We start from the raw sequence: 14,172 nt of genomic DNA, 5'->3' as shown, positions 1-14,172 counted from the left end.
GGAGGAGATATTTGAATTACTTGTTAAATGGCCCGTTTAATTTCTGGTTCATGAGACTCTCCCTACCTTTTAAACAATCCCTTTTTTTCCTAGAAATTGGCAAAAGCAACAATGAAACTCACTAGGGGTGAAATTACCTTTTTTCCTGGCTTTTCATATGTTCTTCCTTCTTGTCAGATCCATTTGGATCTCCTGCAATGGATAGGTGTCTCTTACCTGTCTGAATCTTCTGGTTTGCTTTGCTCATCTTTGAGCAAATCTCTTCAGGAGAACAGCTTAAAAGCCTGAAAAGCTGACAGTGATTCCACCCTCAAGATCAGCCTGACAATTTCTGTGTTGTGGAAGACAATGGAATAGCTTGGATTCGCTACTCTGAGCATTTAATGCAGGAATTGGGGATATTCACCAGGGAGATGGGAAAATTGTTTTCCTGTCTGCTCTCCTGCTCTTTTTTTTTTTTTTTCTCCCCCCCCCTTCTTCTTACAGTTCTATTATGACATTCCTTTAGGCTGGGAATATTGTGGCTGTTTACAAAGATGTGAAGGTTTTTCTGCAGCCCCAAATCTTTTTCCTGAGGTCATCCTGTCTCTGTAGCTCTCTTAGATGAGTTGGCCACGTTGTGTGGGGTGCATTAGAGGAGGCCACATCATTTATTAAATATCCTGAGTAGCTGCTGTCCTATATACATGTTTTAATGTCTAGTGATAAAGCCTGAGGAGTTCAGTGCTGAGGTTAAAAATCCTCTGAAATACCTGCTTCCTATAGAGCTGCTCCTTTTTCCCAGCCCACAAGGAATTTGCTGTGCATCAGTGCCAGAGGTAGTTACATCAAGTTGTAGGAGAAACCTATTTGAACTCTGTGAAACCAACCTGCCTGACGTGTTTCCTGGAGCTATTTATTTTATGTTAGAGAAGATGATCTCCAACATAAGGGTGGTGAGGCCCTGGCACAGGTAATATCTTGTTTGTAGAAATAAGCCAGACTCACTGTTCCTTTGTTTTGCACATTCATTTCTGAGTTACAAGTCAGAGGATAGATTCAGATAATTTCAGCTGTCATCCTTCACGTTAATGGAGGGCTCACAACAGGGAAAATGAACACAGGAAATCTGTCTGCATCAGTCTTGTGCTCAGCAAGGAGGGGTTCATAGATTGACTCATTGATTTGTTCAGGTTGGCATCACCTTTAAGATCATTGAGCCCAGCCATTAATGTTACTTCTCATGTCTGGAATTCTTTAGGTGGGTTTTGGAAGAGTAGCACTTTGGAAGAGGAGCAGTTTGGAAGAGGAGCAGTTTGAAGTCTCTCAGACTTGCTGGATCTCCAAGCTTTCATTCCTCATCACTCAAAATTCCTTCCAGATCTGACTGCTGTTTGTTTGGATCTATTACAACAAATAAGAGGCAGTTCTCTAAAATGCAGCTTTAATATCATGCATGGAAGGTGGCAGTTCTGGCAAGTGTCAAGGAAGAGTTTGACTCTTCCCAAGGCTGGAACAAGCTCCTTCATTGTGCAGCAATCCCATCCTACCCCATCCTGCCGTCCTTAGTTACCTTCTAACTGTCTTCCTTTGTAATGCACGAGGCCAGTTTAGTTTCTGCAGTTTATTTTTATTTCCTAGATCTTACAAGAACAAGTTTCAATGAGCAAATGAAACTTAAGAACCTTTAACATCTTATTTTAATGAAGCAGAGGCCACAGGCTTTGTAGTTGTCTCTTTTCAAGTCCGGGTTGGACTTCAAAGGTCTCGCCTTCAGGAGTTTCATGATGCAGACTCATCCCTGGTGTCGCTTTTTGGCAGGTCACAGCACTCTGGTTTGTGCTGGGGGAAGGGACTGGGGCAGCACGTGATTCAGATGGGAATAAACACTTCCACAAGGCCTGCTGTGTGTCATTCCTCCAGGTGCTGAGGTTCCTGAAAGTGTCCAAGGCCGTGCTGGGTGGGGCTTGGAGCAGCCTAGTCCAGTTGAAGGCGTCCCTGCCCATGGCAGGAGGAGGAACAAGGTGGTCTTTAATGTCCATTCCAACCCAAATCAGTCTGGGATTTTATGATTCTTCCCAACTCTGAATAATTTTCACTCCCTGGTTGCTGTCTCATTTTTCTAGCCACCCTCAGCTGGCTAGCCTTCAGTGCTGGGTTGGATGCTTTGGAAGCCCTCAAGTTCTCCAAATGATCATCCTGCAGCTGACATCAGGCCTGGAGCCACTTTGGCATCTGATGCTGCTTCCCAGCTGTCCTCTCTTTGGAAAGGTTTTGACCAGTTTCCCGTTCTGGAGCAGCTCTGTGGAGTGTTGGCAGCACTGAGGCTTCAGTCTGATTTGTGATAAATGCAGTGCCAGTGAGGTAAATCATCCCTGGGCTGTGCTCTGCATCTCTGGGGGGATATCTCTGCTCAGATCCCTGGCATTCTGTGATTAAAATCCAAGCCTGGTATTAGGCTCCAACACAATTCACAGCTCTCTGGTTTTGTGTGGATTTGCTGGGCACAGTGCTGGCACTTGGTGGTTTTTATCCCTTCTAAGTGTTAGGAATTAGTGGGCATGCCAGAATGGCTTTTCCTGTCGTGATCTGGGACTGGCAGTGGGATGTTTTGGAGCCACTTGTTCTGTTTTTCCTGATGCTTTGACTTTATAGAGACAGTATGATTGAAGATGGGGGTTTGGTGGAACTTGGCTGCTGTGGTGACAGCTACAGGTTTTGGATGGGGACCTAAAGGTGATGGCATCCTCCTGACTGGGGCCTCTGCAAGGACAAATTTGGTGAGAACAGTGATGTGCAGGGTGGCTGATGGATGTTCAGGTAGCCTTCTGTGTCACCATCTGTTTGCAGAGGCATTAGGGGATGGAGCCTGACTTCCAGATGCCTTTTGGACCATACACACTCAACGTGTGATGTGAGAAACCTTGTGCCTGGTTGGACTTGGTGTAGCCATCTTAGTGATCCTGGCTTTGCATGCTCGAGCTAATGCTTCTGTTTGAGTTTCTGGCATGAAAATAGGTTCTTGAGCATCTTTGAAGACCTGTAGGGCTGAGGCAGATAGTTCAGAAATTCCTAGTGGTGTCTTGAAACCAGATTGTTTGAATTGTATTTTCCTCCAGATAGATTCTTGCAGTGATGCTGGACATCAAACCTCAGCTGGCTGCTCTGGTCCTTCCGTGGGCTCGTGGCTGATACTGACCCCAAGACCTAACACAGTTGAAGAAACTCAGTCACCCCTGCCTCTTTGGCTTGGAAAATTATTAAATGTTTGACAAAACTGTTGGCTGATACACTTTTTGGTAAACTGGGGCTTGTCTTCACAAACTGTTCAGTCAGCCTCTGCTAACATTTACAGAAGCTTGGAATAATCCCTGAGTTCTTGTCTATCTGCTCTGGTGTAGCTGTTAGAAGTGTAGTGTGAGGTGAGGTAGAGGAGGAAATGTGCTTGCTAAGGAGGTGTTCTGAAATATATTTGTGCTGAAACCCCATCTGTTAAACCTTCTTGAGCTCCTCCTGCTCACTCTGAATGTAGTAGTTTCAAACAAGCCAGCCCTAACAGGATGTCTATGTCCCATTGCTGAGTTTGTGGGGTACTCAGAGACAGCTCCTCTTTGATGGACTGGGATCAGGCTCCCCATTTATAGCTTCAAGATCATTTGCAATTAAATGGAGCCAAGTCTTCCATGGGATTTACCCTAGGAACAGTGCTCCACACCAGTATCCGAGCTTCCCATAACTAACAGACTTGCCTGAGGCACAGGTGGCTAAATTTAGTCTTCCAGCGAGCTTGGTACGACCTTGTGCTGCAAGGACTTTCTACTTGTATCTCTCTCAACACATAAACACTGTTTTTGTGTGGTGGACAGAGCTTTGAGGCTCGAGGATGCCAAACAGCTTTTTGGGTTTTCGTTGGCCAACGCTTCCAGCGTGGCTGTTGGCAGGAATTCACTTGGGACCTGAATGCAGTGCAAAAGGTTCATGAATGATCTTCTGGTACAAAGCCATCCTCTCCAGTGGGTATTGAGGCTTCAAAGGGGAAAGACATGATGTGGTGGGTAGAGCAGATTACTGGGTGACAGACATTTCTAATTGACAGCTATGCTGAAGATTGGGGCTTGAAAACGGAAGTTGAACCAAAGCAGCTTCATACAGATGCAATTTCCAAATTGTGGGAAATGTAAAGTTTGCCTTCAAGGTAGCATGAAGCTTATCTGTGCAAAATAGCTCTTTACTTCAGCTTCTGGGAGAAGTTAGTAGTGTGTGTGAGCTGGTGCACAGAGGTGGCCAGTTTGGCACGTGCTGCCTTGCGTGGGTTTGCCTCCTCGTGTGAAGTGAGACTCATCCTCCATGTTCAACTTAGCAACTTCTCCTTGAAGCTCTTTCTGATTAAATATGTAATTCAACCTACGAGCATAATGAAGAAGATGCCCTCAGTGTGTACTCAGAGCACTTCTGGAGCTCTTGTGCCATGCTCCAAAATTGCCAGGCTCCCCTGAAGTTGGCAGCACGCTGCCAGCTGAATGGGAAAAGTTGCTGGGAACTGGAATAGGATTTTTGGGTGTCTGCCATGCTGTTCAGGAGCACAGTGAGTGCTGTGGGGTTTTTTGCCTTGTGAAAGAAACTCTTTTGCAGGTGAGTGGGCAAAAACCTTTTGGTTGGCATGGGCATGGTTTGGAGCCATTGGGATTCATCTCTCTGGCATTGACTCAGTTGGTGGTGGTGCACTGGTTTCTTGCTTGCTACAGATAGCACACACTGTTTTATTTCTTGGAAGGCTGAAATATTAATCTGATTAAGGATTAGGGTCGCTGAGTAATGCACTGAGTAAATTGCAGTGGGTGAGTGTGTGACTACTCCTATTGTGTTGTGCATTTTCTGGTCATTGCATCTTTACCAGGGTTGGAAAACATGTGGAGAGAGAGAGAAAGTGGAGTTGAAGGTGAATGAGAAGCTGCCTGTCCTGGGCTGTCTGAAATGCCTGAGACTCTTGGGACTGGGGGGATTTCATTAAAAATCAGGCAGCAAATTTCTGCATGTTGCTCTGGGGCTGTGTAGAAGCTGTTGGTTTAGAAGCTGGACAAACCCAGGATCAGCATGTCCATAAAATGAATGCTGGTAGGGCTGGGCAGTTGTGTCCATGCCAACATCTGTAATCCAGGAATGGCAGATCCTGGAGCAAACTGCAGAAGTTTGCTGCTCCCTGGATCATCCTCAATTGCCAATTGCCACTAATGCTCTCCTGCTATTAATTCCACCTTTATGAGCCTCCTGCCTTTCCAGAATCCTGGGGCAGCATGAGGAGGTGGTGTTTCTGAAGAGCTCTGGAGGATGCCTCAGGGATTCTCAGAGGAGGGGAAATCTCCAGCTGTTTCCAGGATACTGTCCATATCTACAGGCCTCCCATGCTGGGCTCTTCAAAGAAAATTTGCTCTACAATGTACTGAGGCTTGTGAGTAAAAGCATTCCAGGGAGGATAGATAGAAATGGAAAGGAGGGAAATAAAATTAGAAATTAGGGATGAAGAAAGGAATTGAACATAAAGTTCTCGGTCCCTTTAAAAGGGAAAAATTACTGAAATTCCACTTTTCTGTGCAGAAAGTGGGAGGAGGTGATCATAATGCCTCTCTTCAGCTTTGCCAGTGTGGGATCCAGCAGGAGTTGGGCTGGCAATCAGCTGATAGCCCAGAATGGGGCAGGGACAGCCAAGAGTGAAGCAGCACAAGCACAAGTTAATGTCCTACTCTGTCATACAAATTACATGCAGTGTATATACATGTGTGTGTGTGTGTGTGTGTGTATATATATATATATATATATGTATATAGGGGTGATCTCAGTATATCCCTGGGGCTGTTTCCCTTGTGTTCATGTCATGGCTGACCAACTGTGGGTTGCTTTTTAGCTTCTGTGCCTGCTAAAAATCTAGTTTTAATCAGACACTGACCTATTAAATTAATAATTTTAAGCATGGATGAGGAGCCATTAATGCAGTTTCATACCTAAATGTGACACTTAGTGTTGCAGTACTTTCCCTGGGATTGAAACATTCTATTGTGGAATGTTCACAGCTTGAAGCCTTTTTTTGTTACCTCCACAGAGGTACCTGCTGTGCCCAAAAGTGGAGATTTTGTCCTGCCTTTCCCATATGCTGCTTGTCAAACCTGTTCCTGAACTGCCCTGAGTTTCCAGCCTGGCACAGAGCTCTCCAGGTATTGTTGGGTTGGCTTTCTCCTGTTGCTGTGGTGAGTTAGACTGGCTCAGCAGTGGCTGGGATAAGGGGAGAAGCCACTGGGGGTTCCTGCAGCTTCTTGGTGACTCCATGGTCCAGAGAGCACCTGTGGGTTTTCCTTCAGAGCTGCTGTTTCATCCTGGGGTCAGTTCTAGGCTGCAGGCATCTCCCCAGCTTTTGGGGCACTCTGGGTTGTTGTGGGCTTCACATGTGGAGAACCAGAAGCAGCAAAAAACTTGAGGAGCAGCAGCAGAGGCCCTGAGGAATGGAGTTAATTTAGTGTTAATAGGTTAATTTAGTGTTGCTCCCTCTCTTTAGAGAGCCATGGTGTCACCTGAGTGTGTGATGAGCTCTCTGGTTCTCTCCAGTGAGGAAACAGGATCTTAAATATCTGCATTTGGGTCCCTGGCTGGTGCTTAGGTCTGGAGAGGGCTGTGAGCTGAAAGAGCACTAAATCAAGAGTCTGTTAATGATTGAGTAATCCCATGTAGTGAGGGGGAAATGTGGAGCAAATCATCATTGCTGTGCAGGTTGGGAGCAGCAAGTGCTCCTGCAGCTCTGTTATCCTCTCTTCAAAAGGATGTGAAGAACTGAAGCAGCTCTTCTTCACATGTGAATCAAAGGGATCTTGCAGGAAAATTCCTTAGACTAGAGGGGATTATTTTCAAGGTTTTTTTTTATTATTATTCTTATTTATTTAAAGTATTACTGCACAATGGTCTGGGTTGAGATTGAGACCTGGAGTGTGAACTTGGCCATGGCTGACAGCAAATGCCATTTAGTGTGACTTTAAACTTAGGAGGGCTCTGTCCTTCTTCTTCCCAGAGGCTCTGGGAGTGGTGACATTTCTTGTGCAGATGACAGAAGGATATTACCTGTGTGATTCATGTAACCCATAAAGGGATCCTTGGAAAAGAAGAAAAGAATAGTAATAATACAAAATATGAGCAAAGTGCAGTGTGATAATGGTAATAGAGAGTGTGTGAGCTGCATGCTGTGTGCTTCAGAGGAGGATGTAAGGTGAGTGAGTGCTGTGTAGAGCACTTGGGGCAGATTGTGAGCAGAGTCTTCCTCAAAGCTTTTTTCCATAAGATAGTGAGGGTTCAAATTCTCACTTTTAAATATTTTTCATAACTCAATGTTTAGTCAAGGTGGATGCTCAGTTTTGACCCTTCTCTGTGAACTCAAGGCACCCAGACCCTTGCTGGGTGCTGTTGTGGGTTACCCTCTGTTTTTGCTGCAGGGGAAGCCAAAAGAGAAAAACTCCATTTCTTTGCCATAAAAAAGAGTAAAAAGCAGATGTTTCATATTAAAAAATGTGCTTGTGTTTCCCTGAGCCACACTCTCTCCTTCTCCCAGACCACTGTTCCTTGCACAGTATCTGCAGCTGCTGCAGGGGGAAAGGTTAAACCATCTCAAAGTGAAAAGTAAAATACTCCTTGGGTGGGCTTTCCCTGTTGGAGGTTCAGGCTCTGGAAGCTGTACCAGGCAAGTCAGGGTTTGGGAGCAGAGGCTCACACTGGAAGGATAAATTAGAGTTTTGTTCATGAGAGTGCTCAGCTGAGCTGCCACATCTCTGTGCTCCCAGGCTGAGGTGTCACCAAACCACATCCCATGGAGTGATTGCTGCTGGAAGCACACAGAGCAGCTCCATGCTGGGCTGCCTCAGCTACAGGCAGGGAAAATATCATGAAATTTGATTTAGAATAAGCAGGCCTCTGTTCCTGATGAGTTAAAAGATTTAAAGAATCCCATTCCATGATATTCCCGTGTTGCAAGTGGACTCTACCTGAAGTTGCCTTCATGTTTTCTCTGAATTTTTTATTCTTGTATTATTTGAGGCACTGCTCTGTTCCTTTTGATCACAAAGGTGGTTAGCATCAGTTTGGAAGCCTTCAGTATTTTGCTGTTAAGGAAGTGTGGGCCCCTGTTATGTGTTAGGGACAGGCAGCTTACTGGGAATATCAAACCTTCATGTGCTGGGATGGTGTCGCAGACATCTTTTATGGAAAATCCTTTCTTTAGGATTTTTCCTCCTGAGAAGCTGAGAGGCCTCAGGAACAAAATGTAAACAATGGTTTGCCGCTGCTGTGGAATGCAACAGGTGGATCTTTGATTAGCCCATCTTAGATGTTTATAATTAATGGCCAACCACAGCCCAGCTAGCTCGGACAAGAGTCTGAGCCAGCTGCCTTTGTTATCATTCTATTCTATTCTTAGCTTAGCCAGCCTTCTGATGAAACCTTTCTCTTCTTTTAGTATAGTTTTAATTTAATATATATCATAAAATATAAATCAAGCCTTCTGAAACACGGAGTCAGATCTCCGTCTCTTCCCTCATCCGAAAACCCCTGTGAACACTGTCACAGGATGGCATTAGGTAACTCCAAAAACATTTGCAGTTTTCCTTTTGTAAATACAGAATTGAGATCTAAACCTGTTTGCAGCATTTCCTTGCTCTGTTGGAGGTATGCAGGCTGCTCATGAGTTAAGGGAATTGGGAGAGAGATGTCAAATGGGTTTTGTGAGCCACAGGTTTGTATGATTTTATTTTTTTACCTTGGTGTGAGCTGATAAAGGCTGTTCTGAGCAGTGCCCAAGTACAGTGTGGGATAAAGGCTGACTCTCTTGCTTCAGCTGAGCAGAATGAATGCAGATATCAGCTTTGGGGTGTATTCAGGGAGGAATTTGCAAATTACTGAGTCCCAGCAGGAGCTTTGCTTCAAGTGCAGTCATGAAGGCATTCATCTTTCTGTCCAGCTCTTCCTCAGGCGTGGAATGTGTTTGGTTTTGACAAAAAGGCAGCAAAATCTACTCAACAATGTATGACTTTTCCCCTTTTGACCCTGCTACATTTCATGTTTTGAGGGCAGACAGCCTTAATGTGTCATTGAGGTCCTTTCTGCTTCGCTGCTGCTCTGCTGGTTTTGATATCTGCTGATAACCAGCAGATGATGTCACTGATTTATTCACAGCAAATGCTGTTTATTGAGCGTGTGCAGCCAAAGTTCATGTCTCTTTCCCTTCTGCCAAGATTTGTTGTTTAGACCTGTGTGCCACTCGAGGGTCAGGTCACAGAGCCATCAGGGCGCATGTGGCAGGACAGTCCCTCCTGCTGCCATGAGGTCCAGAGAGGGTTAAATGGGGCTGACAGGAGGTGAGCTCAGATGTTGTTCAGGTAGCCAGGGACTGCTGTGGCTGCAAAAACTTTGTGTAGAGTCTGGAGAAGAACTGGACACACTCACCAAGAGGCTGCTCTGAGTGTTCTCCATAGAACTGCAGAATGGCCTGGGTTGGAAGTGACCCACCAGGACCAGCAAAGTCCATCACCTTGCACAGGACAGCCCTAACAATCACACCCAGAACATTCAGGTGCCCAAACTGGCTTGGGGAGGCCCAGAAATACAAACCACTGAAAGTGAGAGAATGCATAATATTCTTACTCTCTTCCTTCCCTTCCCAAACATGTCTGTGTGGATGCTCTTCCAAGCTAGCTGTGCCCTGTTCTTTGGTTCACCTCTTTGCCTCTTGGAGGATGTGACACGAGGTCTGAAAGGGCTCATCAATCCAGCTCCTGGTGCTGCACAGCCACCCCAGCAATCCCACCCTGTCAGCTGGACTGATTCCCACCCACTTGATTCCCACTGGACAATCCCACCCAGTGATTTTCCCACTCCCTGAGCTGTGACCATGCCCTGAGGAGCCTGTTCAGTGCCTGACCACCCCTGGGGGAAGAACCTTCTAATATCCAACCTAACCCTCCCCTGACTCAGCTTCATGTATTTAAGGTTTATGCTGAAGCTGTCTGGCAGAGTTGAGGTGTCCTGGAGAGGCTTTACCACACACCAGACATGTACTGCAGACACCTTGTATTTTTCCATATCAGTGTGGAATGCTTTGATTGAGAGTCTGTTCTTGTGAACCCCCACTGATCCAGGACTGATGGGTTGCTTTTCAGATAAGTCACTTGTTTCTGGAGAATTACACATCCTGGGCACTGCTAAGCCAGGTTCTCATGGTCTGAGCTCAATGCAAGGGCTGGAGAATCACATTGGCTCTTGAGGTTGTGTTCCATCATCTGATACTGGTGAGAACAGAGTTTTTTTTTTCTGCTGTGCTCAGTGGCATGAACACTTTGTGAACACTTTGGAGCAGGGCAGTGTCCATTGGGTTGGAATTTGAATATTGTTCTTGTGCTTTAATTTGGGAACAGTACAAACACCTCCAGCCTAAAGATGAGAAGCTTTTTCAAAGTGCTACCCTGAGTTTTGTGCTGCTAACTGGTAATAAAATAATAATGAGCTGAAGTATGAAAGATCCAAAAACTGTCTGTGTACCAGCTTCCATGGAGAGCTATGGAGAAGTGGATTTGTAGTAATTTCTCTGCTCTGGCAGGAGTCATGTCCTCCTGGCTCAGGCTGCCAAGGATTTCCCTGATCCCTGGAGGAGATGAAGACCTGGTTGTGTTCTCTAGGTTGCAAATGCTGGCTTTTCACACCATGCCCTCAAGGATGTTAGTTTTTATCTGGAGCTGAAACAAACTTCTCATCTGCTCCTTGCTTTGAAAAGTAATGTGGAAAATAACCAGCAAGGCTTAAAGCTTCTGGTGGAGCCCTGTTCTCTCACACTGACAGCTCAAAAGGTTTTTGGGGTCTTTGTGGATTCTCCAGCCAGTGATTCTGTGATATTCAGATGATGGTTTAGGTTGAATGGGCCCTCAAAGCTTATCTCATTCTGCCCCTACCATGGGCAGGGACACCTTCCACTAGACCTGTCCAACCTGGCCTTGGATACTTCCAGGGATGGAGAGTCCACAATCTCTCTGTTCCAGTGCCTCACCTGGGAGAACTAAAGAACATCTTCCTCAGGTGAGCAGCATTTGGCCCTGTGCTGGGAACAGACCACTTTGCTGTGGCTCTCTTGACTGATACAGAAGGTCTTCTCCTGAATACAGGTGTGTGGGACCCATGCCCAGCTCCACAGCCCTGACTGCTTCATGTCCTCCTGCCCTTTGGCACTCTGGAAAATCAGTAACTTATTGCTGAAGTGCCTGGTACAAAGGAAGGCATCCTCGTGGAAGGATCCTGCATGGCTGTAAAACATCAGGGCCTGTTCAGCTCCAGGTGTGTGTCTCTGGGCCTGAGGCCTCTCTGGAGCTGTCCGTGCTAGGACATGTCACAGGAAATGGGCTCTGTGTCCGAAGGTGCTAATTAAGTGCAAAAAGGGTTAATTATTTGTCAAGAGCTAGAAAAGGACCCACTTACCAGTCATAATTTCAGGTTTCCTCTTTTGTCATTCTTCATTCTGCCTTATTCTTCCCTTCACCCAGAGATGTGGTCCCTGGATTCTCTACAATGTCAGGCTTTGCACATCAAGGCTGGATGGAAAGGGAGAGGCTGGAGCTTGTTCCCATGATAAACTGGTGCTCTAACAGGGCTCTCCACATATTCTCACTTGCTAACCATTGCCAGAGGTGCCCTTCTGCTCCATGCCATGCTTGCAGCTAAACGAGGTTCCTGGCCATGTTTAACAAGGTCAGGATTTCTGTGTGTGTGGCCAGGGAAAGGATGGACACCAAGCTCTGCATTTGGAACCTCAAGATGCTGGAGTCACATCTGTGTGAATGTGGGAGTCATGTTTGCTGTGCTTCAGATCAAAAGATCTGTTAAAAAGAGGTCTTGGATGAGGTGGGGATGGGTTTTGCCACTTGGCCTTGCCAGTAGGAAGTGGCAGAGTCAGACTGGCACGGGGATTTTCCCACATTACACTTTGATCCTCTGTAACGTGCTGGTCGTCTTGTTCTTTGAGCAGAACATGAATAATGCCTAACCCCTGGTTCAAACCTGAACCTTAGGATGGCAGGAGATGATTTATTTACCTTTATTCCTCAAGTGAATCATTGTACCATGGAGTGCATTATAAATAGAGTCTTCTGTTCTGCTTCCTTGTTTGGAGTCACCACCAAACATTGGGATTGGTGTAAGGAAACTGAGGAATGAACCCATCTGGAATTTTTATGCACAGCTTTTGGTTTTCTAAGTTTAAGTAGGACGTGTTCCAAGTGCAAGACAGCAGAGCTGAAAGGGTGTTCAGCATTTAAGTATGTGGACTGTCATGTTAATGGGATGTTCCAGTTTTTTACCCAGGAGTGGATGACAAGTGACTGAATAAAGCTGCAATCTCTGTTTTCCTGTGAATAGGTGCTTGTTTTCCCTTTCTTTGAGGTCTTGGTTGGTTTGGTACAAGTTTGGCTGGTTCTTCCTTGCTGCAGCCTCTGACCTGGTCAAATAAAGTAGAACAAAAGATGGCCTTAAATGCTTCACAGTAAATTTTATATTGAGGGCTCCATTCAGCTTCCTAATACCTTTTCATTTGTGAGGAGTGAGTGTCACTGCTTGTACACTGGAGTAGAGGTGTGTGTTCCTCACAATGGTGCTTGGCTTCATTCTGAAGCTGGTGCTGCATAATTGCAGAGGAGGATTAATTAATGACAGCTGTTGGGAGCTGGTGAGGACTTTCAAAGTCTGCTACAAACCCCACTGAGCAATCCTCCAGGCTTCTGGGGGACAGAAACCATGAACAACATCAGAAGGGCACGGGTGTGACTTGGGCTGCACTGACCACAACTCCTGAAAGCACAGGTCAGAGCTGGACACCAAATTCAGTCAAAGGGCTGTCACTCAGCAGCACAGCCACAGTGGCTTCAGCCTGTCTTGCATTTCATGTTGGAGAAAGCAAAAACACCCTCTGTTTTAAGTTATTAATATGGACCTTTACTGTTACCTAGCCACAACAGTTGGAAAAATAAGGATAAAACTGCTAACCTAGCTTGGAATACTCCTTGGAGAGCTGGTTGCTTGTAGCCTGTGTAAGGGAGTCTCCTGTGGTGTTTCAGAATGATCTTCTTTAGATGACAGTCAGAACTCAAAGTTGCTTTTGAAAATTTTCATTTTTGTTAGCACTCTCCATGTGTTTTCTTCCCAAGAGCATTACATGCCCAAGTTCTGAGTGCAGAACAGAACAGGCTGTCTCTGGCTGCTCTGGGCAGAGTTACCCAGAAATAGTTTCATTTCAGTTTGACTTCCACGTGTGTCTTACAGTGCACTCCCCCTCAGAAATCACTGTTTGGAGGGTGGTTTTTAAGGAAGAAAGTCACAAACAAACAAAAACCCCATGTGCTTGCTGCTGACCAAGGTGCCTGGAGCAGGGCAGGAGATGGAGCCAGCCCGGGCACTCTGCGTCAGGGCAGTTCAGGTTTGGGAACCTGTTTGCCAAGGTGGGGAAGCACAGTTCACCAAAAACCAACCCTCCAATTACTGAAGAGACAGAAAGATGTGTTTTTAAAGAACTCACTGACATTCACATTATTTATTGCATGGAAAGCTTTGAGTTTGCCCTGACATAGGGTAAAGAGAATGATTTTCCTATGAGCAGTGGGGTTTGGCTCTGTTTCATCCCCATACTTGAATGCTGCCATATCCAGCTGAAACCAAACAATGCCTTTTTTGTTTTTAAGCAGAATACAGTAAGATTGGAAGTCACTGGTGTCAGCTGTGGCATGGAGACTTCCTAAAGTGTGTTTTCTTCCTTCCCAGGTTTGGTACAGATATGAGTGCCTGGCTGCCCTGCTGCTCCCGTGCCCCAGCACTCCCTGCCCTGTGATTTTGGATAACAAGCCTAAGAAGTGAATTACACATCAGCTGGTGAGTGTCACATGCCTTTGATGTGCTGCAGTGTCCTAGCTTGGAGCTCAAATAGGCATTCCTAAAAACCCAAACTCACCTGTATTTGATAGGAGGCACCTCCCTTGTGGAGGCAGGGAGAACTGAGGCTGTTCAGCCCGGAGAAGGAAAGGGTGCATGGAGACCTCAGAGAACCTTCCAGGATCTGAAGGGAAGCTGGAGAAAGACTGTTTATCCAGAACAAGACAAGGGAGAATGACTTCCAACTAAAATAGGGGAAAT

The 14,172-nt window shown here is 45.8% G+C and overlaps 1 protein-coding gene across 3 annotated transcripts in view; it reads left to right on the top strand.

Annotated features, from left to right (window-relative positions):
* The window catches only part of CSNK1G1 (casein kinase 1 gamma 1), a 91,681-nt gene that overhangs the window by 5,126 nt on the left and 72,383 nt on the right, over window positions 1-14,172 (top strand). For 2 of the 3 annotated variants that reach the window (XM_074549688.1, XM_074549686.1), the window contains exon 2: window positions 13,804-13,911. The exons of the other annotated variant lie outside the window; for it this stretch is intronic. The gene's annotated coding sequence lies outside the window, so the exon portion shown is untranslated. The remainder of the gene's footprint in view (window positions 1-13,803; window positions 13,912-14,172) is intronic. 3 annotated transcript variants of the gene reach the window in all.

This window comes from Zonotrichia albicollis, chromosome 11, assembly GCF_047830755.1.
Source record: "Zonotrichia albicollis isolate bZonAlb1 chromosome 11, bZonAlb1.hap1, whole genome shotgun sequence".
Classification (NCBI taxonomy): Eukaryota; Metazoa; Chordata; class Aves; order Passeriformes; family Passerellidae; genus Zonotrichia; species Zonotrichia albicollis.
The sequence above is the reverse complement of the archived record's forward strand: the minus strand, read 5'-3'. Positions and strand labels throughout refer to the sequence as shown.